The sequence below is a fragment of the Rhinolophus ferrumequinum genome, chromosome 2, assembly GCF_004115265.2.
Source record: "Rhinolophus ferrumequinum isolate MPI-CBG mRhiFer1 chromosome 2, mRhiFer1_v1.p, whole genome shotgun sequence".
Taxonomy (NCBI): Eukaryota; Metazoa; Chordata; class Mammalia; order Chiroptera; family Rhinolophidae; genus Rhinolophus; species Rhinolophus ferrumequinum.
Genome location: NC_046285.1, coordinates 11,296,991 through 11,322,757, shown reverse-complemented (window position 1 = coordinate 11,322,757; position 25,767 = coordinate 11,296,991). Strand labels below are relative to the sequence as shown.

Genomic DNA, 25,767 nt, shown 5'->3' with positions numbered 1-25,767 from the left:
TACAAGCAAGCCTAAATGCTAGATCTTCAATGTTTTAATTAGTTCACATATATTCATTTTAAATAATGGTGTAAAAAAAAAAAGTCAGCCTGATAATTTCCATTTTACATTAAAGTAGCAAAATGAAGAGAGGTTATTCTACTGTAAATGGCCTAAAAGCTAACGAAATAGCATTCTGTGGTCACCAGACTAAATTCTATGTGACTTTAGAACAAATACTATAATGACGTTTTTCACCCTTAATAGAAACTCATGGGAGTACTTAAATAAAACAAAAATATTATTCACTTATTTCCTGAAATTACTATGAAAATGGCAAACTGGCATGAACTCAGTATTAATAGCAACTCCATACACATATTTTAATAAGTTTGTCAAAGTAACTTTAGCAGCATTCATTTTCAAGTTATGTCCACTTCCGTTAGGATGAACACTTAGACTCTCTTTCAAATTTTATACTGTAAAGTAAAATAAAAGCAAAGGATGGATTTTTAAACCACCATTACAAAAAGACTAAATTTTTTCTAAACTTTATGACCTAGGTAATAAAATAGGGGCTTTGGATACCGACTGCCTACATAGATCTGGGTGGCCTATATAAGGGTAACTTCCCACACATATTCAGTTGTCAAAAGAATATTATCCAAATTGCACATCACATTTTGTTGTGAGTAAGGAAGACTTAGAAACCACCATCACTGCCTCCGCCTTACAAATTCAGTCTCCGTTACCACTTTGTGTCACCAATATTTGAGCACTGAAACACAGACCTGAAGGCCGGCCTGGACTTCATACTCTGTGTAAGGACAGCACGCACAGCTTCAGATGCTGGTTCTGTGAAACTCATTTCCTCTCTCAGCCTCAACCTATCTCTTTCTTTGAACTCATTCATAGCTACCACCCAGATACACACGATACCCAGATTTTGTTTTTGAGGGGGAAACAAATCTGAATGTCAGAAACTTATTCCATTCTTAGATACCGGTCTTAGTACTAGAACTATATTCCAATCAAATAAAATATTTTCTTCATCCCGTAATTCAGTCCCATTTAGAACTTCCACTAACTAGCCAGGTAAGCTATTTAAGTTTTAAATACTCCTAGGAAATAGAATTGATGGGGCTGGGGTCACCTTTAAGAAATTTATGGAAATTATGCCATTTAAAAAATGTATTTTACACTAATGTAATTCAATATAAATAATTAAGGCTCCATTTTGGAAAATTAACAGAGCTTCTAAATTCACTGTTTTAAAATGTTGCACTCCAGATAGGTAATTTATTACTTTCACCAAAGGCATCTGTATTTTCTTTCTTGTTTCAGATGAATAATAAAGAAACTTATAGTAAACATTCAGCTAACATATTAAATCAATCTTGCCATTATTCAGGTAAGAAACATTCTATATGTTTCACATTAAGTTAAGCCAAATAAATTTACATATTCAACAAATACATTTTGGGTACAACAACAAATACTTGTATCACACTTCGGAACTCTGCAAATTTCTAACACACAGGCTATCATTTCATTTTCACACAAACCACATGCAAAAACTGCTGCACTATAAGTTTAAATAACTTGGCTGTATAATACAGGATGAATTTTTATCCTTTTTGTTTTATTGCTTTTAAAGCTCCAGGATATACTCTGGAGTTGTTTCATCAACATTTTATCACCCTGTATACATGAGGCATCAAGCTGGTGCTTTGTAAACCCCAAATTTATAAAAGGCATTGTCCTTTCCCTTTAGAGTTTACAATCTTGATGAAAGATGAATAAAATAAATGCAGTGTGAATGGTACTTATTAACTAGTAATACTAAGGGAAAGCAGAAGACGGCACATGTTCCTTCCTTTGGGGTGATTATACAAATCACAGGATGGTTACTATTCTGGTAGAAGAAAGCTAGTGGAGCTCACAAGACATCTCAGCTCACAAGACACCTGAGATAAAGATGGCGCAAACAGAATGGCAGTGCAAGCAACGTGCAATTAACATGTGTAAGGAGGAGGCACATGGAATACCACGCTGGGAGAAGCAGGAGCCAGACAGAAACGGGACTAAGCCTTTATCTTGTGGGCAATGGTCTTTGTTTAGAGTAATGATACTTCCTTCAGCATGTTTTATTGTGCCATATAGGGTGCAGAATGTGTCAGCTAATAAAAACTAAAGGCAAAAGATCAGTTAGAAAGCTACCGCAGTAACTAACAATCATAAAGTATTACATCATATGGTTTATCACTTTCAAATTAAAAAAAGGAATAAAAGACACAGTAAAATTCTATTTAGCATATAACCTAGAGTAAGATGGAAGATATGAATCTGTTAATACAGATTTGGTTTTATAGTTTAAAGATGTGTTTTTTTCCATGTAACATGCCCCCTAAACACAAATTGCTTTATCTGGTATTCAACCAAAGAAAATGTTATTTATTCCAACACTGAAGGAAAACAGGCTGATTGATTGAGACCTACTAAAATATGTTATATTAGCATCTGACATGGTACCTTTCTATTGGATTTTTAAAGATAATTTTACCTTGATAATAAATTTGACTAAAGAATAAGACGTAACTCTATAGCTGTGCTGTCCAGTACGGTAACCACTAGACACATCTAATATAGAGTATTAAAAGTGATTAGTTTGAATTGAAATGTACTTGTAAGTACATTTAATTGAATTATTAAATGAAATTATTATTAATTGAAAATATTGAATTTCAAAAATTTTAGCATGAAAAATGAATGTAAAATATCACATAATTTCTTATTAATTATGCAAAGAAATGATATTTTGCAGATAATGGGTTAAATAAAATATTTGATTAATTTTACCATTTCTTTTTCCTTTTTTAATGGGCCTACTAAAAAATTTGAAATTATATTTGCAGCTCCCTTTATACTTCTACTGAACAGCACTGCTCTACAATAAAGACTGAGAAAAAGATTAATATAAAATTTCTCAACTACTTATGTTCTAGAATGAATAATTTCTCCTTAAATTACCTACCAGCTTAACACAAACACAGAGAAAGGGAGGAAGAAACATTTATCAGAAATGCTGAAGTATGTTGTTGTTTTTTTAACTCAAGAATATCTATTAATTTAGATATTCAAAGAGGTAACCAAAAATTCAACAATAAAAACATTATACTAAATGTCTAATTTGTTTCAAAATCCATTTACAGTATTTCCAGTTGTAAATATGTATAGGAGGTTCTGTGTCCTATTTTCCTTCACTAGGGTTAGGATTGATCTAAGTTTCGTAAATCAAGTATGTCCTAATGGAATCAGAAAACAGGCAACTTATATTTAATAAATACGAAAAATTCACTACTCCTAAAAAACTTTAGAGTTTACATAAAGTTTGAGAAAAATAAGTCCATATGCTCTATCATAGTAAAAGATACATTGACTGACGTTTCCTGAATATCCTTAAAAGCACTCCAAGTCTCTAATACACTAAACTCAGACATAAACATAATCCACAATTCATCAGGTCCATTCCTGTGCATAAATACCTATGAGAAACAAATAATTATTTCTACTAAAAGATACAAATAAGTTCAGAGCAGCCTCATCTATAGTCCCAAATCTGAAAGATATTCAATGTCCATTCACATTAGAAGGGATACATGGTAGTATAATCATACAACGGCATTAAGATGATGTGGGGGTTGGGAGGGAATGACACAAATAGTGTACGCGTGGCTGACTCTCACAGACGTAATGCTGATCAAAAAATTCAGACACAAAAGAGTTCACATGATTACAATTGTATAAAATTTCAAAAACAGGCAAAACTCATCTACGGTAAAACTGTCAAAGACTGGCTTCAGTTGCGCGGAAGCAGTACTGACCAGGAAAGACAGCCTTCTGGGATAGGGTGTTAATTATACAGGGTGTGCTTATGTACAAAATCACTGAACTAGCAAGTAAGAGTGTTCATTTGACTATATGAAGTTATACTTCAGTAAAATGTTTTTAAAAAAGTAAAAAACTAAAGGTCCTAACATATCGTAAATTATTTTCAAAAGAATTGCTTAAAACCAATTCCTACTCTGAAGTTACATGAGACTTTGTCTACTTAAACTTGCATCTAAACCTAGTGTCTTTTCAATAAAAAACAGTAACCAGTTCAATGTTATTCGAACCTACTCTTAATTTTGAGATTATGTTAAGTTTCCTAATTGGACAATTCCTAATGACTTTGAAAGTATAACTAATAGATATAAACTAATAGATATAAACGATTTGAATGTTTATATCTTCAAATATTTAATTGTAATAGTTAATTCTTACCTTCACTTTAAAAAAATAATAACTTTAAATTCCACAAGTTTCTGATCATATCATTTCTTTCACTGATAAAGTACACATAGTAAAAATTAAATTTAGTATTTGGGGAATCATTTACAAGTTCTTTTACAATGTGCTTATTTAAATTTCTTATTTGCTTTTACTCCTTCTCCCCTGTAACTGAGAGGAGGAGAGAGAAAATGCTCCTTAGCCAACAGTGAATAGTATGAACGTCCAGAGCTTCTACTTTGCAAGTTCAATATAATATGCTATAGAAACATAAAAGACTATATATTCATCCAATTCTAGAAATTCACACTGCTTAGCAAGTGATTAAAAATTGTAAAACTGATTTTTGAGTTATTTCATGTGAATATAAATCATGAATATCTAGTTAATAAATATATATTGAAAGAAGTTGACCTATTCACTACAAATTTAACCAAAGGTAAAAGGTACATTTTACCTTTGTAAAATGTAAATACTTTTGATGTTTATAATAGGCAAAACTGGTTCCATTGAAACCAAATTTCTTTTATTCACACCAAATTCAGTATTTACCAGCACTGAAATGTACCCCTCTCCTCTGTTACAAATGTCAAATAACTAGTTTATCAATATCTGAAACTTAAAAGAAAAATAAATAACAAAATACGACACAATATTCTTTCTTTCCTATAATTACAAAGGCTTAACTACATTTTTTTAAAAAAATGGAGCAATGAGACAAAATACAATACCTTCTGGATGTATTTCTCCCAAATGTTAAAATAATGGGTCCTGAGCACAGAGCTCTTAAATAGCTCACAATCCAAACACTCCCTGAAAATGAAGAGAAGTAAGTGTTACTCCAAGTGCATCTTAACCTAAAAAATTTCAATAGCAATTTTTACGACAAAATCTTAACAGTAGTTAAAACAAACTAAACTAAAATAAACTATCTCAAAAACTACCTCAAAAAAAAAAAGATATGCTGCAAAATAGAAAATAATCTTAATCATATATGCTTTCCTTGGGCACGGCTGTTGACCACGTCTGATGAAAAATATAAAATTATTCACCAAAATACACTACCTGTCTGTCGTTATACTATGTAAACAGTATCATTTACTCTCAGGGATGTGAGAGGTATGCCAAAGATGGAGAGGAGTTTTTATCCAGAATTCTGGGAGAAAAAGTATTAAAATTATTTGGTAGTCAACAGAGAGTTTGAAACACCTCATTTTTTTTTTCTAAACCACTAGAAACAAACAAAAAAAAAGATGCGTTAAAGTCAGAATTAGAACCAGCCTAAATAAGGAGTAACAACTTGTGGGGAAAGTTTATACTTTCAGGAACAAAAGAGTGGACAACAAAGTTTGGGGTCAGCAAGAGACATAGCCTACACCTGAGCGCTGCGGTGGCTGAGGAATCTTCTCACGATGCAGTGAAGCCGTGATACGGCAGGCATGATGCAAACTCTCTGATACCCCTATAGCAGCATTCCAAGTGTATCAGCCACTGCACATGTCTGGTGTACATTTCTCGAATCCTCAATTCCTATTGTATAGCCTATAATCTGTTCTCATGGATGATAGCTTAACCCCAAAATAAATTCATAAACCTGAACTTTAATTTCCCCAAATAAAGTAACTATTTTTCATTATCACTTCATTCGACCAGCACCCTTCAGTCTCCGTAAAACCACACACAGGTGGCACTTTGAGTGATGCTCCCTCGACATCCTAGCAAAGCAGGCCCTTCAGCCAGCGTACCTCCAGGTCTTGTCTCTGCACCTTGCTTACTGTTAGTCCCTCTATGACTGTAAACCCTTCATTCATCTTTGAATCCCCAATACCACGCATGGTGCAAGGTATAGAGATGATGTTCAGTAAATGTCTGCTCAATGAATCAATGCATCTTAGAGACTTTATCAATTAATATATCATGCTGAAATAAAAATATCATAAAAGAAAGTTATGTGGTCCAACTATAATGCAGAATAGCTGCCTTTCTTTTAATTTAATTACTTCATTCTCATTTTCTCTCTCCCCATGCCATACACGCAGTTCTTCATCAGCAAGACTCTGCCAGGGTACATGTCAGTGCTCCCCCAACCCCAACAGATAATCAGCCAGGCTGAGTGGCAGGGCTCCTTTCAGGAATGCCCTGGGATTCTAGTCCTGCTGTCCGAGGTCCTGCACCAACTGGTATGACAACTGGACATTACCACAAATCCCCTAAACATATACATCAGCAGCTCCTAAGCTACCCTCCAGCAGAAGCAGGGACTGTCTCCTATATGTGTAAGTCAAAGATACCTAGAATCATAGCGAAGGGCAGAATGTTCCCAAAATTTTAGATGTAGACAGAAGGCATCCCCTTAAAATAGAATTATAACATTTACACAGAAAAATACAAACAAAAACCCTGAAGAGCACTCCTAACAATTTATAAAAAAAAAAAAAGGCATTATCATTTCCTATTAAGACACTAATTTTTCAGCAGCTAATAAAAAACATTACCAAATCATTTTATGTAATAAAATTTAACCTCATTCTGACCTTCCTCATAAAGCAAACAAACCTCTCTATCCAATAAGGTTCCATCTGAACGATGTAAGATGATAAGCAATACCTTAATTGCATTCATTTACATGACTTTGAAATTATCGTGGGCTGAAGTTACTGACTGCAAGGTCACAGAATGCAAAAAACTAAAAAGTATGCAATTTACCGGGGAGGAATGATCTACTTAAGACAGTATGGCAGCACCTTCTCCTTCCCTCATTAGGAGATATCAAATGCTTAATGCAATCAACAGGTCCAGACATCTCTATTTGAAATGTATCACGTATATATGCATTGATTTGATAAATATGAATACATATAAAATATACTAAGAATATGTACATGAGTAAGCTTACCACATAGTAATGGTTTCCTTATTAAAATCAACCCGCCTGAGTAGGGCAAAGGACAATTCTGTGCCCTAACAGCATTTAAAATCAAAACATGATATAGGGCTATTATATTTTCCAGTGTCTCATAAAAATTTCTAACAACTAAAATTCAGGTTACAAAGCCATAAAAAATTTTAGGGCAAGAACTGCAAACACAGGATCCTAAGTATAGACGATCCTCGACTTCCAACGGTTCAACTTACGACTTTTTGACTTTATAATGGTGCAAAAGCAATACGCATTCAGTAGAAACCGTACTTTGAATTTTGATTTTTCCAGGTCTAGTAATATGCTATATTCTCTCGTGGCGCTGGGCAGTGGCTGCGGATTGCAGCTCCCACCCAGTCAGCCACATGATCACAAGAATACACAACCAATAAGCTACAGTATCCTGTGTTGCCAGTTTTTAGCATATCGTGCTTTGTGTTTTCACATCCCATCATGCCTACAAAATACATGTCTGTGTCTCCTTCTTCTGGTGAGAAGAAGAAGGCGATTAGATTAGTTTTGAGATGAAACTCCAGGTAGTTGCCCTAATGTAAGTGTTCTGAGCACACTTAAGGTAGGCTGGGATAAGCCATGATGTTCAGCAGGTTAGGTTTACTCAATGTACTTTCACTTACGACATTTTCAACTTACAACGGGTTTACCAGGATGTAAATCCATCATAGATTGAGGAATTGGTATATTAACAGTTTCTGCTTTCATTTTTTTCCCCCTAAACAAGAATATGTTCAAGTAATTTCCTTAGAGGAGTAGACTTTACATGTCTCAAAGCCAATACTACCACATTAGTGAAAGTAAGGAAACACAACAGACAGACAAAAATTGACTACCATAGATTATAAGGGACAAAGCATATTCTTCAAAAACTTCAGAATATATCAAAATACAGTAACAAGTTAACTCTACAACATATTTCCCTGTAGTTTAGTAAAATTCTATCATAAACTAGGTATTATTGGAAGTTGAGTTTACTGGAGAAATGAGAAGAAAAAGAAAGGAATCTAGGGTACATTAAAAATGTTTACAAAATTAATACAAATGTAGAACGTCAAATATTTGTTTTAAGTTTACTGTAACATCAACAAGAAATTCATTTAAGAAGTATCTGTCCATTAAATTAGATAAATCTGCCAAGTTTAATTTACTACCCACGTACTTTTAATACTACTCAAGCCAATCTTTTGCAATTTAAAAATGATTTAATGAAAGAAAAGCAGTGATATTGTAAAATTTATGCTTCTTCACCTTTTCTCCCTTCACAGAAGGGCAAGGCTTTTTTTCATGTAAGCTTGTATTAGATCCAAATTATTTCAATTGATGCTACTTCACAAAGAACACAAAGATGAATACATATTTAAGTACTAATTCCTAAATAAACTCCAATACCATGATGTCACTTTGTCCTTTCTAAATGAGAAATGAAATATCTCAATTTCTCTCTACGAGTTGAGCCAATTCACTTTAGAATAGCTTAATAGTACAATAAATGCCGACATAGAGTTTTAAAAGTATTAGTAACTACTATGATCCATATGTAACATTCAGAGACTGTATCTTCTTTAGATGTTTTAATTTTCTTTCTATAAGAAGCAATTCAGGGTCTAACACAATATACGAGCTGACCTACAAACAACATGGGTTTGAACTGAGCAAGTCCACCGGTACGTGGATTTTTTTTTTCAATAAATACCTGTGCCGTTTTTGACCCATGGTTGGAAATCCGTGGATGCACAGGGCCAACTGGATGTACTGTTCTACCTCATTTTAAATAAGGGACTTCAGCATCTATGGATTTTGGTATCTATCGGAGTCCTGGAACCAATCCCTCAAGGAAATTGGGGGACAACGTAAGTTTTGGGGGAGTCAAAAGTTATACACATATTTTCAACTGTGCAGGAGGTGGTACCCCTAAGCCCCACGTTGTTCAAGGGTCAAAACTATATAATAGGCAACTCATGGTTCACATACTTTGAAAAGGATAAATGCATGGGGGGCAAATCAGAAACTTCTGATACTATTTCCAGTCTTTTGGGTTGCATTTTTATTTGAATTCAAATCTCATGTGGACAATAATGTTATGATCAAGATGGTAATTTTTTTGTTATTTCTCAAGCACTTCCCTCTGTCCACCCAAAAGACTGAATGCATTATGTTCCTAAAGCTCATTGATTATGATCACAATATCTAAAGTTCTATTTCATCCACATAAAATCAGGATTTTCCTTTCCATGGATATATTAAAGCCAGTTTTCATAACCACAATCTAGCCTGTATGTCTTTAAATGGGCTACAACGTGGAACTGAAAATTATATCAACGGCATCACTCTTACAGCTCTCAAAGTTAAAGCAAGAAGTAAGTCTGAGTCTAGGTTCAGACACACTTCATTTTTACACAATGCATCAATCTCAGGTGAGCATAGTTAATCCTACCCACAAAGCAAGTGAGAGTGAGAGAGAGAGAGAGAGAGAGAGAGAGAGACTTTCTATTTTCTCTTTTGTTTTCCCTTTCCTCTTCCCCAGGAGGTCAATGAACAATATATTACACTTTTAAGATATATATGATAAAATGGAGTTAACCTACCTATCGGTCTGAAAAAGAGGTAACTAAACAAAGAAACCTACCAATTCTATATGTACAATTAAATCCTGGACTAGACAGGGTTGCTTAGACAACACTCAGAAAAGAACAATGTGACTCCAACTGTAAGGAACAAGACAAAAGCATTCTATAAAATATCAAGTGCATCTAGAGCAGGTCATATCTCCATTTGAAACAACTGCTATAGAATATGTTGATTCACAATTCCATCTATGAAATATTTTTATTCCTCTCTCACCTGTTCCCCCACCCATCTTGCATTCGACTCCATAAACAGCAATTATCCCCCATTATAAAATAGCTGGCAGTTAAAACAATGAGCCAACGAAGAAAGTACAATATTCTATAACTGACATTTACTGCATTGGCCTTGGACTTCTAATCTTTACCAGACAGGCACACAAATCAATCCATCAGCTCATAAAGGTGTGCTTTTTTAACCTCTAAAACAGATGGGATTGGCCAAAAGTGTCTGGCATGTCAAACTGCTAATCACTGATGCCCTTTGCACAAAATAACCCACTTAAGTTGAGGCATGGTTGCACTGTAACCGACATTAGTCTGTGGGAAACCCATTTAACTGTCACACACTCCTGCCACTCCTGTTCTCCCTTAATTAAGCCTAATGCCTTATGCTTTGACCTTTTGTTCTAGCCTATTAACCCTATCTAGTACAAGTTCAATTATGCTAAACTAAAAACTTTACTATAAAATATTAAATGCCAACCTCAAAAAATCATAAGGGACATCCTCCTAGCCCTTAGCTCTATGCACCCTGTTACTCAATGCACGAGGCAGGAAAACCTCACTTTTGGAGTGAAACTGATTCTTATGGAGTCTAGAGTGGAGGACCAAGTTAGCATTCTCTTCCACCCCCCTTATTTTACAAACTGAGCCAGAAAACATTAAATGACTTGCTCATTTCATAGCTTCAGAGGAGTGACATTGAGACCTATCTAATCTCTAGCTCAAATCTTTTATTCTCCATGGTATCCTTAATTAATAGTTAAACTACCCAGCAGTGTGTTAAAGATACTAACATCTTCACCACAAATTATTACCTTTCACCACCCTCTAGACTACTCGACACAAATAGATCTAAAGCAAAATAAATGGACACCTCAACAAAGTTTACAAGTAATTGTTTCCTTTCCTCCCCACACCAAAACTTTCTAGCCCCTTACTAATTAGTTTTTTACTTTTTAAAAGTAACAATGCTATTGAGAACTGCTAGATTCTACAACACTCGCAGGGCAATATAAACAACTACAATTTTTTTCTTTGCTTATTTAAGTATTCAATAGAGCAAATGACTTAAGTTCCAGAAAGCAATTACACTTGCTACTTAATACTTAACCCCACTGGAAAAATTCACAGCTGGATATCTTCAAAAATATCTCTTTTTTATACCTATATGGATTGCTATTCACATTTACCAGAATTCTAAAAAATGCAACAAAAAAATTAAAATTCTCTGTAAAATAAAATCAAACGTAGTCCAAACTACCATGCTATCATCACAGGGGTATTTTAGTTTTACTATATAGTAATGTGTGCTACTCCTCCTCCTACTGTTTACTTCATACAACTAGAAAGAATTTTACTACTCTCGCTTGATATATGAAAAACTTATAGATCAGTAAGATAAAATTTGGATTCTATGATTCATGTAAGGGATGCATAATTTTAGATTTTCAAGATTTAAAGTTTATCTTTTTTGTTGACTGTCCCAAGGACCATTTTCACCTATTTTCAATACTAACCAATATTGTCCTTTTTGCCTTTAACAACCTGGAACTTTACAAGTTAAGGTAATATGTCATTAAATGGAACATAGAATAATTTTCAAAAGAAAGATCATTCAGAGTTGTGCTAAAATGAATAATACTTCCAATAATTCCAATGACGGAATTTACTACTTTTTAAGACGTAAAAAGAGAAGGTGTTACAAGAGTTTAAACTGCAAAGTACGTGTTTTCATGTTATTAGAATGATACCTTCAAAGGAAATTATCTCCTGGCTTATTAGGAAGAATATACATACACAAGGATGTATAAAATGTAAAATACACGGATGAGTAATCACAGCTAAAACAAACACGTGTAGCGGGAACAACTACCAGGAAACTACTCATTTAGATTCTCCTCCTTTTTTACTGTACTGGCTACTAATGTTAATTTCAATGAGCCACCATGCTTTAGTTACACAAGCATCGGTTCACGAAAATAGAAATTGAGTTTGGGTCTCTGCTGAGGAATCCAACAGTGGGAATTCATATTAATGTGCAGAACCGACTGATGCATTCTATAACATACTGACTGAAAAAGAACAATGAGAGGAAAAAGCAGTTCAGCTACTCAGGATAAGCCATGATGAAAGCACACAGTAGAACATACCACATAAATTGTAAATGTGTTAATTTTTCCATCCTTTTACTTTGGACAACAGTCCATTAGCTGCATATCTTCTTTTGCTATGATTTATAAGCATGTGAATACAGAGAAAAATATGTGAACCATGAGAAGAGATGATTTTTCTGTTTACAAAAGACATCAATTTCCACACACGCATAAAGTTTAGTAAAAACCTTTATCCTCACAAAGCAAGAAACTGGGTTAGTTATTTTAAAAGTATTTGTTGAATCTCAATGCTGTAGATTTATATCCCAGATCATCTATACCTTCTCTTCAGTATTTGAAAATTGCTAGTCTAGAAATTTCTGAGTTCCATTTTAAAATAATTTTCTTTTCTGTCTTAGCACTATTAATCTAGTTGAATATGATAATGTTCTAACGGCGAGAAAATTCACCTAGTAAAGAACAAATCCTTTGTTATATAAAATAACAAAAGGGCTTCAGATACTATTTAAGTCCTATAACTTACTAGTTTAAATCAAGTCATTTTTGATTCCTTCGAACTGTTAAGATTACTGAATACCAAAATAACTCTAGACATGAGATTCTAAGAGGCCTCCATCTTCCCAACCAGTCCAATCCAACGCAATTAAATGTGTCAAGCTGGTGGATCCTATGACTCCTGGAAGTGACACAGGAACCTGTCAATAAGGCTCTTGAAATATTTTGTTTCATTTCCTTAAAAATTTTTAAATGTTGGCTCCAAAGATTTTGCTGCACATGTTTTTGAATATGTTGTAATTTGTGCATTTTTTTGAAAAACAAAAAATGAAAAAAACAGCATCACAAAACAATTTCAAGCACCAAGTAATTATAATGTCACCAACAGTTAATTTCACTTTTTCCTTCATAATTAATATGCCTGGGAAGAGGATGATAAATTTTAAGGAAGAAATATCATTCCTTTTAGAACTCAATTTTAAATAGACTGAAGAAGAAAATACAGAACAGCAGCTATTATGGACATGTTATATACATAATAATTAGCAGCTCTTATATATAAACACATAAAAGCTCCATTCCTGACCCCACAAAAGCCCAATTTCCCCAACAGCTGGAATTGGTATAGTTCAATTCAACCAAAGTTTGTAACAGCTTTCTATGCGCCAGGCACCCACAGATAATACACTGATGAATACGCTCCTAGTCAGGGCGCTTGCCCCCTACTGAGGAAAACAGACAGTAAGCAAGTGTGACTTCCTTCCAGTCAAGGGTGCGGACAAATCTGACCTGGCTAGGGGTGTGGAGACTGCAGTGAGCACCTGCACTCTTTGGCCCACTGTCCCCTAAGTGAGACGACTCCCTGCCAATTTGCTTCCCCCAGGGCAGGCACACAAGCAGTCTGTGGCCCACAGAAACTGCTGCCCTGAGGTTTCTTCTCTCTTGCTCTCTTTCTACAGGGGTGGACCCAGGTGCCCTTGGTTCAGGGCACATTATCACCACTGGCCCACACAACGCCCTCTCATCCTGTTACCTGTTCACAGAAGAATAAGGAAATGGGGTCCATAACCTTGGCATTATGTTCCAGTATAGGGTTTCCAGGGAATTCCTGCCCATTCTCAGCAATTTTTTCCGCTTCCCCATTCCCGAATCCTGAGATATAAACTGTTTTCTGTTCTCCACGATGCATCGTTTCCACAAAGCAATGGTCGATACTTCCAACCACCTGGGTTCAAGGAGCCAATTTTCCTGATTTCCCGACCAACTTTTCTTGGGATTCGGGAACGGGAAAGCGAAAAAATTCCTGAGAACAGGCGGGAATTCCCGCCTGGAAACCCTATTCCATTATAACCAACAGACCCAACCACCTCCACTAATGGTTTTAGGAAATCACTCTTCAGTAATAAGTAGAGCTGGCGTGTAAGCATTCTCATCACACTAGTTGACTAAAGGTAGCTGGTTCTGTTAATCTACAAATAAAAGTTCCCCTACTGATATTTAAATATAACCAAATACATAACATGGAGAAACAAAGCTGCTGCCTGAACAAATGCACACTTGTACTGTAAAATTTCTCTTTTTCAATTCTCAGCTGAAAAAATACATTCTAAGTACTAGAATATCAAATGAATCATATGACTGTTCTGAGGACCATATTTAGTAGGACTAGAAGAAAACAGGCTACACAAACAAGGGTAATCCAGTTGGCTTTTTCCCACTTCACTTCTGGTTATCACAGATCCTTCCTTGGGGTTAGCTTGGATTTTCCTGCTGGATCCATTACCAAAGGTTATTAACTACTCCTTAACACCCGGTACACAATGACTGATATAGCAAACAAACAAACAAAAAGGTGTGAAATAAATCAAGACTTGGTTTCTCATCCTGGGTTTACCCAACTGCTAGTTATGTGAATTTTAAAATTTATTTAAATTCTTAGGGGCCCAATTTCTTCCTGTGTAAAATGCAGACAATGCTTTAGAAATTTCAAATTAACAACAAAAATGTTGAAAGATAAATAAGCATTTGCCCCATTGTATCACATGGATACCCCTGATAAATTCAAAAAAAAAAAAAGAACAAGTGCAAAATTGAGTAAAGAAAAACAGGGAAACAAAACCAAAATAAAGGAGGACCAGGAGAGGGAAAAAAAGGTGTATACTCATAAGTTCTAAATGGTAGTAGCATTTATCACCATGTGATTTACAGTCCACACCACCACCTATCCCTATGTGCTTTTCCATTAAGCAAGATGCCTCTATAAACTGATTTGTTTGAAAATGTGGAAGCAGGGCAAGGTACCTCTAGGACAAGTAGGCTTAAACCCAGAGTATCCATAGCTGTTATCAAATTCCCTTCAACATGAAAATCTACGGAGTCTATGAAATTATTTTAATTTGTGAAAGGCCAACCAAAAAAAGAAATCAAAGTAAGAAAACAATAACAAAACAATTAACACAGAAGAAAACATGCTAGTGACTCAGGTTAGTCATGGATGACCAAGATAGGTAAGAGTAGCAGTTCGCTAACAAAGTGAACAATGCATTTATTGCTTTGAGTTTTGCCTCAATAACACCAAACATCTGGATATGGGGAAAGAACCAGATGGTGAATAAAAGACTTCCATCTTTAATCCTTGGCCTCACACAAATTCAGTCTATTTTAATTCATCTCTTATACAAGCCCCTCTGTTTATCTAACATTTACTTGGCAATTCTAAATCCAAAGCTCCCTAGAAAAATTACGTACCGAAGTCTAATTACTCACCCTCAAGTCTCCAATATAGTTTCAATTTGGACTATACCTTTAGAGGAAACCACTCAGCTTGATTCTTTGGGGTTCAAAATTCCCTAAATTTTAAATGAGGCAAGTAAAAAGAAGTGGAGAAAGAACTCCATTTCTCATGGCCTCAACAATAGAAGAACATGCCTGACGCGTACTTAAAAACATACTATCACACTATCTCAAAAAATCTTTTTCTTGACCATGGTCTACTCCCAAAACGAAGCCAAATACTCATCTTTCTGTTTCTGCTTCCCTCTGATAAAATTCACAAATGCACTGTCAATTTCCTCTTTGTTTTACAGAACCTAGTTTATTAGCACAGCATAGTCTTTAAAATAAAATTACTGTGGGTGATGATAGGGCAATTAAAAAAGCATGTTAAGAACTATAACAGTCAAAGAGGTTTAACTTTTCAACCAGGAAGAGCTATGGCTCTGAACTGCTCCTTGCAGTGGACAAACATAATTAGCCTTGGGAATACCTGGATTAAGACCATGACAAGCTATTTTAATGAATTATATCAAGAAACATAGTTGCTTTCTCTGCCTTGAAGAACACTACAGTAATTCTGTGGTACGCTTCACAAGGGTGCACATTTGGGAGAGAAAAGAGCCTGCACCGTTGTCCTTTGTGATTACATTTCCACCGTCAGTGCTGGGAGCTGGACATCAGCTCTGAGAACTGACATCAACTGCAGCAGAATCGTCTATTGGAAGTAATGTGCCTTCCCAGTAAGAAAGGTCTTTGAGAATCCAGGCTGGACAGACAACACGTGCTGCATGAGTTCTTTGGCTATCTATCAGGTTGGGAACAGGGTTTCTGGACGACTTTCTGAAAATTGAATAGAGACTGTTTTTCTCTTCAAAAAGTGGCATATTCTCATGAAAAAGCAAATTATCATCAATGAGGTTATTAGCTGTGTTACCTCAGCAAGTTACACAGGCATCGCTCAGACTAGGTTTCTTTATCAGTAAAACGGAGAAAATGATACCTATATGTCACCTGGGAACTGTCAAGTGGTCAGCACAACTCATAGCACAAAGCAGCTGCCCCCAATCCTCTTTCTTTCCTTCTCCTCCTCCCAACAGAAAGGGCAAAGGCAATGGCTAAATAACAACTTTTTATATTTCAAGTTTTTACCCAATCGTCTCTGCTCCTTTTAAAACCATAAGCTTGAAAGCTTTACTGTCCACTGTCAAAAACAGCAAATACTGATGTAGAGTCAGAATTTCAGACTTTAGAGATCTAACTCCCTGTTCAACAGATTCTACAGATGTTGCCCAGAGATATAAAAGGGCCTTCCTTTTATTTGTATCATACACCGTTTTAGTAGCAGGAGCTAAGTTAGAAATGTGCGCAATAACAAAACCAAAATACTTTTTTAAAATGTTTTTCAAAAATCAAACTTGAGCCTACATGACCCATTGTGCAAATATTCCCTTGAGGGGGAAAACATTCAACTGTGATTAATTCATTTTGAGGACATTTCTTATATCCCATTTGGGAGTGTTTCACATGTTTCCAATACTGTCTCTTGATGTTCTCCATCTTTTTCTATCCTTCTTTCCCTTAATTTGTTCTTTTCCACTGTATAAATCTACCACTGTCTTGTAGAATATCATAAATCCTTAAGTTCAGGAATCAAAAAGAAAAATCTAGTAGACTGTTGCTTTTCAAAAATCAGTTATAATCCCACAAACACTTATCTCTCTCGATTTCCAGATAGATTCTTTAAGAGAGAAGTCCCTTTTTTAATTTTAAACTTCTAATTCTCAAACTTTCATTGTGTCCTGTTACATGTCAGGCTCGCTCATTATGTCATTAAATCTACATTATGCCATTAAATCACCAAAACGATTATCGTACTATTCTCATTTTAAGATTGCATATAAATGTAATTTCCTATTTTACTATTGCAATGCTAAATTATCATCTGACTTTTTAAATGTAGTAACATACTGAACATATTCACGTGGTATGTACAGTATAAGCAAATTCAACAATTAAAAGCACACGACTACAAGAAGCTAGCTTATTCACTATGTGACTTAACCTTTTCTCTTAGCTATCTAAAGATAATGACCTGACTTTTACCTACTACCCTCACAGAACTAATAAAGAAGGTAAAAGTAAAGTAATCAAAGCACTGCTACTAACAACAGAAGCTCCTAATTCCTTAGTTCCTCAATCCATTAGCAAATTATAGATTTGAAAACAAGGAGTAGCCCTGACTATCGTTTAACAGGTGACTGAAAAATGACTTTCTTAATTAGAAGTCCAAGGGTGAAAGACTCCTTTCCCCCAAAGCTCTGAATAAACCCGGACATCAGGTCAATGAGTTGTCCTAGTCCCAGGGATATCTTAAGCGGCTGACTCAAATTCCCAGTAGACTTCTAGTTTAAGATTTCTTAAGACACTAGGCTTAGTCACACAGTGACTTGGAATTTAAGGCAAATAAGGGTCTCTTCCTTCCATCCTTAAGGATGTTTGTTAAACAACACAAAGCTAAAGAGGCAAGATGGATTTTAAGTTAGAGCTTTATTCCCTGAGGTGTACCAAGTTAAAAATTTTTCTGTGGAGAGTGAAGCATGCTAGTTTTGAATTTCAAACAAAAATATTAACACTGCCAGAGAGGCAATTCTATTTCTAAGTTTCTTAACAATTTTTTTTTTTTAAACCCTAGCCCTATTTATTCAAACAAAGAGGAAGGAACGGAAGGAGAGAGGGAGGAAGGGAGGGAAGTAGGCGAGGGAGGATGGATGGATAGATGGATGGATGGATGGATGGATGTCATAAGAACCTTCCTTACCAAAGTTTCAACATATTCGGGAGTTCTTCCTGAATTTATTTTGCCCAAAAAACAAATCAGATGAATTACAGTTTCTTTAACCAAGTGATTATCTATAACATTACCTTCAAAAATAATCTCTCTTAAAATCTGATACAGCCTTTAAAAATATCTTAATACTACGAAGTAAATATATTGGATTCCTTTTTTTGTTTGTTTTTGTAACTCCAAAGAGTGACATTTTCCTATATTTTTGAGTTGCCAATCTTCTAAGTTCTTCAAATCTGCTTCTCATGATATTACTTCTAGAGTTCTACGCTAAATGTTACCCCTAGCGTGTTTCAATGTATTAATTTCAACAAAATCCTAATACAATGGTAAAATATATCACATTTATTTTTTCCTCATTCTTCTTCTTCTCAATGTTTTATGAACTTAAGCAAAATTATATTATGTTCCCAAAATACCAAAAATTTTGTAATGCTTTATTTGTAGTATTTACAAAATAGTGTAGGCAATGTGAATTTCAAAGTTCATAATGCAGAGTATGTACAACAGTGACAACAATTAGTACAACATCCCAGTTATCTCAATTACTATATTTATTATGAAAAATTAATACCACCCCTCACACCTTTAGAAAAATGAAAGTTTGGTTCTAAATGAACTCTGATTTTTAGAATCCTAAATATTCAATATACATTAAATGTGAACATTAAATTTCACGGGGTAAAAAACCAAATAGATGGGCATCTATCTATACCCTGATAAGACTTCAGAGGTCTTTTCAGTCCCAATTTTCCCTCCACTCTTTAATCATATAATAATGTGCTTAAAGAAAACGTTCTTTCTGTAGTTATTAACACCCAGTTATTTTTTTTAAATTAGTTTCAGGTGCATAAAATAATGTATTAGCTAGACATTTACACCCCTCACAAAGTGATAACCCTCTCCTCCAATCTTCTACCCCTCTGACACGTATATACTAGCTATTACAGTTCCACTGACTTTTCCCTATGCAGTACTCCACATCCCATGACTGCGTATATATCATAGTCGACATTCAATATTATTCAGCTTCAGCTTCAGGTGTGCCATCCAGTTATTTTTATCAGATATCCTATGAAGGAGTTCTCCAGTTAACCACCCAAACCTCAGCACTGTTTTCCATGTTCAGTAAGATCCTTGGAAAACACCAGCTCTTAAAAGAATTTTTTAAAAAGGTATTTTAATATTAATTCATTTTCTTCCAAGCAAACTATAACTCCTGGTTCTATTCTGGCAACCAACTTTGATCTTCTTATGTTTATTTAAGAGACATTCAAACAGAAAGTGTGCACATGCACAAACGGGGAATTTGTCGTTTCTCCCCCTCAAACAACCAATTATATTATTGCTGCCCTCATAAAAGGGAATCCATTACCATCATCAATTTATGTCCCTGCTTCAGCATCAGACGCAAACAGGATACGGAAACAAGATACCTCTCCTCCATTTATTTTTCTTTCATTCCAACCTCTGGACATAAGCCTCAGTCCTATTCCACTGGCCTGCTTCATCCTCTGACACTCCTGATTTTTACCTTCTCAAGTCTTAATGACTGCCCTGGACTTACATATCTCTGATTGTTGTTGTTGTCTGAATACTACAGAATGACTTTGCTCATTCCCCTCCACCCCTAGACAGACCCCTCAAAAAACTTCTACTTAAGGAAATATATCTTGAACAATTTAATTCATAAATTCAAACTCATTATCCTGAAAGCTCCCTCCCCATTCTGTTGAAAATGTTTGACTTTTCAATAGTAATCAAAAGTTGCTTTTCATAAAAATATCTCTCCAGTTGGAAGACATATACAAAGGGCTTTGTTAGAACAGCAAATGCTTTTTTCCCCAGTCTTCATCCACGTAATAGGAAGTCACTATTAAAACAAAACAAAAAACAAAACAAAACCCACCCTGATTGTGTATTAGCCACATGAAAAAGCCCAAGACTAAGAACCTTCACCCACCACAGCCAAGAAGGGAAGTAACAAATGAAGGCAATTTTCATGACAGAAAACATCCAAAGATGTAGAAGCTATTTTAGAAAAGGGGAGAAGAGAAAGCAAGAGAGAAGTAAAAAGAGAGAGAGGCTTAGGATAGATAGACAGATTAACAAGAACTCCTTCTTCTTTATTAACATACACTTTAAAAAAACTAATTGTAAAGTTTGAAAAGCAAAACTGAACCTATCAAAATTAAAAGGGAACAATTTTTCTTGATAAAAATGGTATGTTTTGAACTTACTTGGGGCAGAATTATCTTTTAACCTGATACACAAAACGATTATTGCTTTTAAATTTCTTACAATGTTAAAGTTTTAAAATTAAAAACCTAATCCCTTTAACGTAATATACCCTAAGCCACTCTGATTCAAAATTACTTCTGTGCCAGCATCTTCTAGTATTGGTTGCAAAGAAATCTGTATAATTAATAATAACCTTCTTCCCTCTAATGTTTCTAGAGAGCCAAGGATGACATATCTCCTTATCTCCCTATTTGTTCCATCAGATTGACATATTTTGCCTCATCTGTCACCTTCCATAAAGCTCTGCTTTCAGATATGAGTTAATTCATTTTTAGTTGTCCTCAATGTTCTAAAATAGTGATGTTTGACAGAATTAATACGGTGCTCTAGTTCTCTCTGTTCAACTGGTATTTAATTAAAGATTGTGGAGGCCATCTTTTTCTTGAGTTATACCATTTAAGGAAGGAACGTTACTTCCTCCATGGACAATATGAATAAGCCACCTGGCACAAAGCTGCCTTCCTAAGGTCTCCCATTTAACAGATTGCTAAAGCAATCTGTTATTTACTATGTATAAACTACCAGCAAGACAGATTAGCACTTTATTTCACATTTTCTTTTCACATCTCTGAACCACAACTCTACTATAGCCTACATTCTCTCTTCCCATTGAATTGCCAGAATTTTTGGAGTTTTTACACTCCCTTATATTTTTATTTTATCATTGCTTTTGTTTCACGTGGACCTCAAAAAGTCTTAATGGCATTTAATCTGTAAGATTTCTTGAATCTCTGGTAACAATGCAAAAAGTATTTAAGCAATCAGGGCTACCTTGGAGCACAAACTGAAAATTCCTGTTTTAAACTCTTCTGAATTTAATATCTTTTGGAGAACAGCCCACTCAAATTGATATGTTGTAACTTTCAATTGTAAAGGTAGCCCAAATAATTTTAATTGGCACTTGCCATTTGTTACACAAATAATTGTTCTCTTGGATGGCCTTTTGTAAGCTAGCACTTCTTAATCATTTTTAGCTATATCGGAACCACAAGAGACATGTCAATTCAAGCAAACTTCAGGAGCAATAAACTAACAAACAGACTCTAGGTGGTGGTATAGGTTATTTTTTTATCATGATGTTTTGCTCTTAAAACTGCAAGAGCCTTCAGCTTCTTTTACAGACACTTATTTATTGGGAACTAACAATATTTGAAGGTGTTTAAATTAGTAAAATTCAAGTTCTGCAGGGTTTAGAGACACATGCAAGAAGTGGGTCTAAGTCAAGACTTCCCACAGGCGTTAAACTTGGTTTTCAAGTACCTCAAAGGCACTAGAGAACTCATTTGAGTATAATCAACAATTATATGTGTGTGTGTGTGTGTGTACACACACACACACACACACACAATTCTCACACACCTAGGGCATTTTTAGGGGTAAGTATGGAAAAAGGTCTTTCCCACCAGAGGGTATGAAACTGACTAGAGTAACAATCCTACAGCCTACAGTGGCTGTTCCATTGACTGCCTCTTCTTTGTCTCCAGGAACTAATTGCAGGCAGAGAAAAGTTACTACTGGTCATGAATCCACTAGTCTCTGAACCAGTTAAACCCAATCCACATTACCAAATGGCTGAGCAAAACCAGTACAACTTACTTCGAAGGAAAAATATTTCAACATCTTCCAGGCAGCAACCCACACTTAGGTGCCAAGCAGTTGAAGCACCATTTGTTTAAAACGTCCACTTACTTCAGTGTCTCTTCAACAAAGGTAGCAAACTGGTGATTAAACATTGAATAATTACATCAGGAAGATGCCACCCACTTGCTAAACCTATGATTCACTAATAAGCAGGTTCAACGCAATTCATAACTTTAAAGAATGAATTACCAAAGCCCTTTACTTCAGAAATGCCTCCCCAAAAATGTAAAGAGAATTTATCATATAAAAACTGACAATCATTTTTCCTTTGGACATCTATAGACAATCTTCCTTCCCTTAAAGACAGTTTTTCCTGTACAATCTCACATTTAATCTTCTACATTACTGGAAACAAACTCCAACTCAGTTCCACCAAGTGAGTGAAAAGTCCTTGGAGCTGGGAATTTTTTTTTTTTTTTTTTTTTGCCTCCAAATAAAATGTCCTATTAAAAAATATTTTAAAAACTCAAAAGTATTTATCATTCTGTTACTTTACTATCCCCAGAAGCCTATTAAGTCACTAATGGGACAGAAGGTAGAAACTCCCGTAATGCTTCAGAGATCAACATGTGTCACTGACTCCCAGCTCGTTCGCCTCTCAGGCACAGTTGATTCCTTTGTTCCTTCAGACTGAACACCAACCAACTCTTGATGAAAATTTGTCAACTATTTTGGAAAGAATGGGAGGGTTTGTGGAATATTTCCAGGGAAACCCTTCATAAAACAACAACAATCACTAGTAGTAAGGAGAACATAGATGAAGGGGGAGAGAAAAGAAGGCTCCCAAGATCTCCACGGGCTCACCCTAAATGTGAGTCCGTTTTCTGGCTCAGGGGTAAAGCTGATGGTTGAGGCCTCGGGTCCAGGGCGCTCGCACTCGGGAGGGGGAAGGACAGTGCCGACGGGCCGCGCGTGGGGCTGGGGGTCTGGGAGCGCTGTCCCTTTTCCTACTCACTTTTCCTGGCCGGGAATCAGGCAAGCTCAGAGCAGGGAGGCACCGGGCGATAGGCGGGGAGCGGCGCCCGGCGCCGCCCAGGACGCCCCGGGCAGCAGGACCTACAGCTGCGCGGCGAGAAGCGCCCCAGACTCGGGGCCGAGGGGGCAGCCGAGCGGGGCGCGACCCCGGCCCGGTCCCCCGCGTCTGGCCGGGCTCGCAGGGCACACGGCCGCCCTTCGACCCAGGACTGGCACAGCTCGGCCAGTGAGCCCCGGGCCAACTCCACAACTTGCCGGCCCCGCTGCCCGGGCCCCCCGAGGTCCCGGGGAGATTCGGAGCCGGCAGAAGAGGCGGGATTCCCCCGGAAACGATTCCTCCCCGCCGCCGAGCCCTCCCCGCTGTCTGCATTCGCTCTCGCCGCGGGTCGCGCTGGCCTCGCCGCCCCGACGCCCCCGCGGCCCTGCCCGCCAACGCCGCCGCCGCCGCCGCCGCGGGCCGCGCTCCCGAGCCGTTTCCGGCGGCGCCGCCGGCCGCTCCTCCGAGCCCCCCGGCTGCGGCCGCCACTCACCCGAGGCCGCCGCGGCTCCGAGCTTCGGGCTCCGTCAGGCTCACTCCACGAAGGCGCCCTGCCGCCCCGTCCTCCCTCGGCGCCCGGGCGAGCTCTTCCCTCCGAGCCGCAGCGCTGCCAAGCGCAGCGGCGGACGCGAGGCCACGGGCGGGCGCGCGCGGGCGGGCGTGGGGCCGGGTCGTCCCTCCGCCTCGCGGCCGCCTCCTCCTCCTCCTTCTCCGCTGCCGCCGCCGCCGCCTCCCGAGTTCGGGGCTCTGCTGCAATGTCTGCGAGGCTGACTTTGAGCGCCTCACTCGCCGCCCGCCCGCAGCCGCGCTCCTCCCTCCGCCGCCGAGTCCGCCGCGGCCCAGTCCCTCCCCTCGCCGCTCCACGCCATTCAGCTCCTCAGCCAAGTTTCTTAACCCTTTTTTCCCCCTCCCTCCCATTGTCACGGGGCCGGAGGAAGCCACGCGGGTCCCGGCCGCTCACGGGAGCTGAGGAGCCCCCTCTGTTGTGTTGTTTTCCTCCTTGCCCGCCCTCCGAACGGCCGGGCGGGGGCTGTAGGGCCCCGAGGCAGCGGGAGGACCGCGGTGGCCGGGAGAGATGGGCGCCTCTCGCACCCGAGCCGTCCCCCGGGCTCCCGGCTCTGTCCAGCCGCCCCCGACTGCCGAAGGCGCCTGGACAGCTCCTCCCTGGGGCCCGGGGCGTCGTTCTCGTTACACAGGCCAAAGGCTCGCGTTTGGGGCACAGCCTGGGGGCCGGGACGCCCAGGGTCCCCGCCTGGGTGCTGGCGCCTCCTCCCATTTCACCCAACAGCACGCGTTCCCTTGGCTCCCTCTCACTCACCCCCAACTTCACCACCTTGTGATCTGTGTGTCCTGCTTTAATCTTAGGGGGACAGGGTGGACGGGCACTAACTCCAGGTCACTTTGACCCCACGCCCAGCACGTAGTAGGCACCCAGGAATAAATGCGGAGTGATTCCAAGAGGAAAACTGGGAAGGAGACCTGAGGAGTGTCCCGTTCAGCTCCTTGGACGGACGAAGGACCCAGGAGCAGGGTTTTATCTTCAGCTGCTTTGTCACTGCGAAGTCACCAGCGGAGTCTTGTCAGCGAATATACTCATCCCCGGGAAGAGTTTGACCCTGCCAGACAAGGCGAAAGGAACAAGGCTGCCACTTCTTCGGCAGCTCTCCACGGTTCAGTCTCGGAATAAGAAATAACAATTACATCACGAGGCCCGGGCGGCAGCGCTGTGGAGCCTCTGGGTTTCCTGCAGCCTAATCTCGCTGAACCCGCCTCTAAATTGAGGGAATATGGATTGGTGAAGAGAGAAAGTGGAGGGAGGAGAGATCATAATTTCTCCCTTCTTGTATTTGCTGTTATAAAATCTTATCCTCAACGCTCCCCAAACATCTAACTATAACTATTAACACCCCCTCAACACCTCCCCAGATGTCAGGTTTCTTTTTGACTCTAGCATCTAGCATTTAGTAACTCGCCAGGAAAAAAAAAAAAGACGAGGGGGAAATGAGTGCTGTTGCTGAAATTGTTTTTGCTTGATATAGAAACACCAAAGTACGGCTTAAAGCCTCACCCTAAACTCCGAAATGGCATGCCTGTGTTATCACACTTATTACACAAAACAAATGAGGCACTCCGTTTTTATATGTAGGTTTTCATATCCTTTAGAATCATATAGCTTTTGAAAATAGAGTTGCTAGTGTGCTTAAAAAGAACTATGCAAGTCATAAAACAGTATTCTATGCCTGTTATGTAATGGCTGTATTGTGCATTTAAAATTTCATTTATGCTTTAAAAATATGAATGAGAGTTTTGGAATATCTTCACAATCTTAAAAGTGAAAGCAGTTTTTCAAATTAATGCTTAATAAATCCAGCACCTAGTACATAGTAGGGCTAGGCACATAGTAGGACTACTCTGCTTAATGGTGATGGTGAATTTTAGAACAATCTTTTACATCACCTAGTGATTCAACTGCAATCTGTTGTGATCCT

The 25,767-nt window shown here is 37.8% G+C and overlaps 1 protein-coding gene across 5 annotated transcripts in view; it reads right to left on the bottom strand.

Annotated features, from left to right (window-relative positions):
* The window catches only part of NRIP1 (nuclear receptor interacting protein 1), an 84,410-nt gene extending 59,342 nt beyond the window's left edge, over window positions 1–25,068 (bottom strand). The window contains exons 1-2 of one of the 5 annotated variants that reach the window (XM_033128505.1): window positions 24,597–25,068; window positions 5,043–5,124 (exon numbers count right to left, since the gene is read on the bottom strand). The gene's annotated coding sequence lies outside the window, so the exon portion shown is untranslated. Of the gene's footprint in view, window positions 1–5,042; window positions 5,125–23,221; window positions 23,548–23,771; window positions 23,963–24,596 lie in introns of those variants that run through there. The other 4 variants (XM_033128515.1, XM_033128496.1, XM_033128526.1 and 1 more) reach the window with 4 other exon arrangements.
* Window positions 25,069–25,767: the final 699 nt, after the last annotated feature.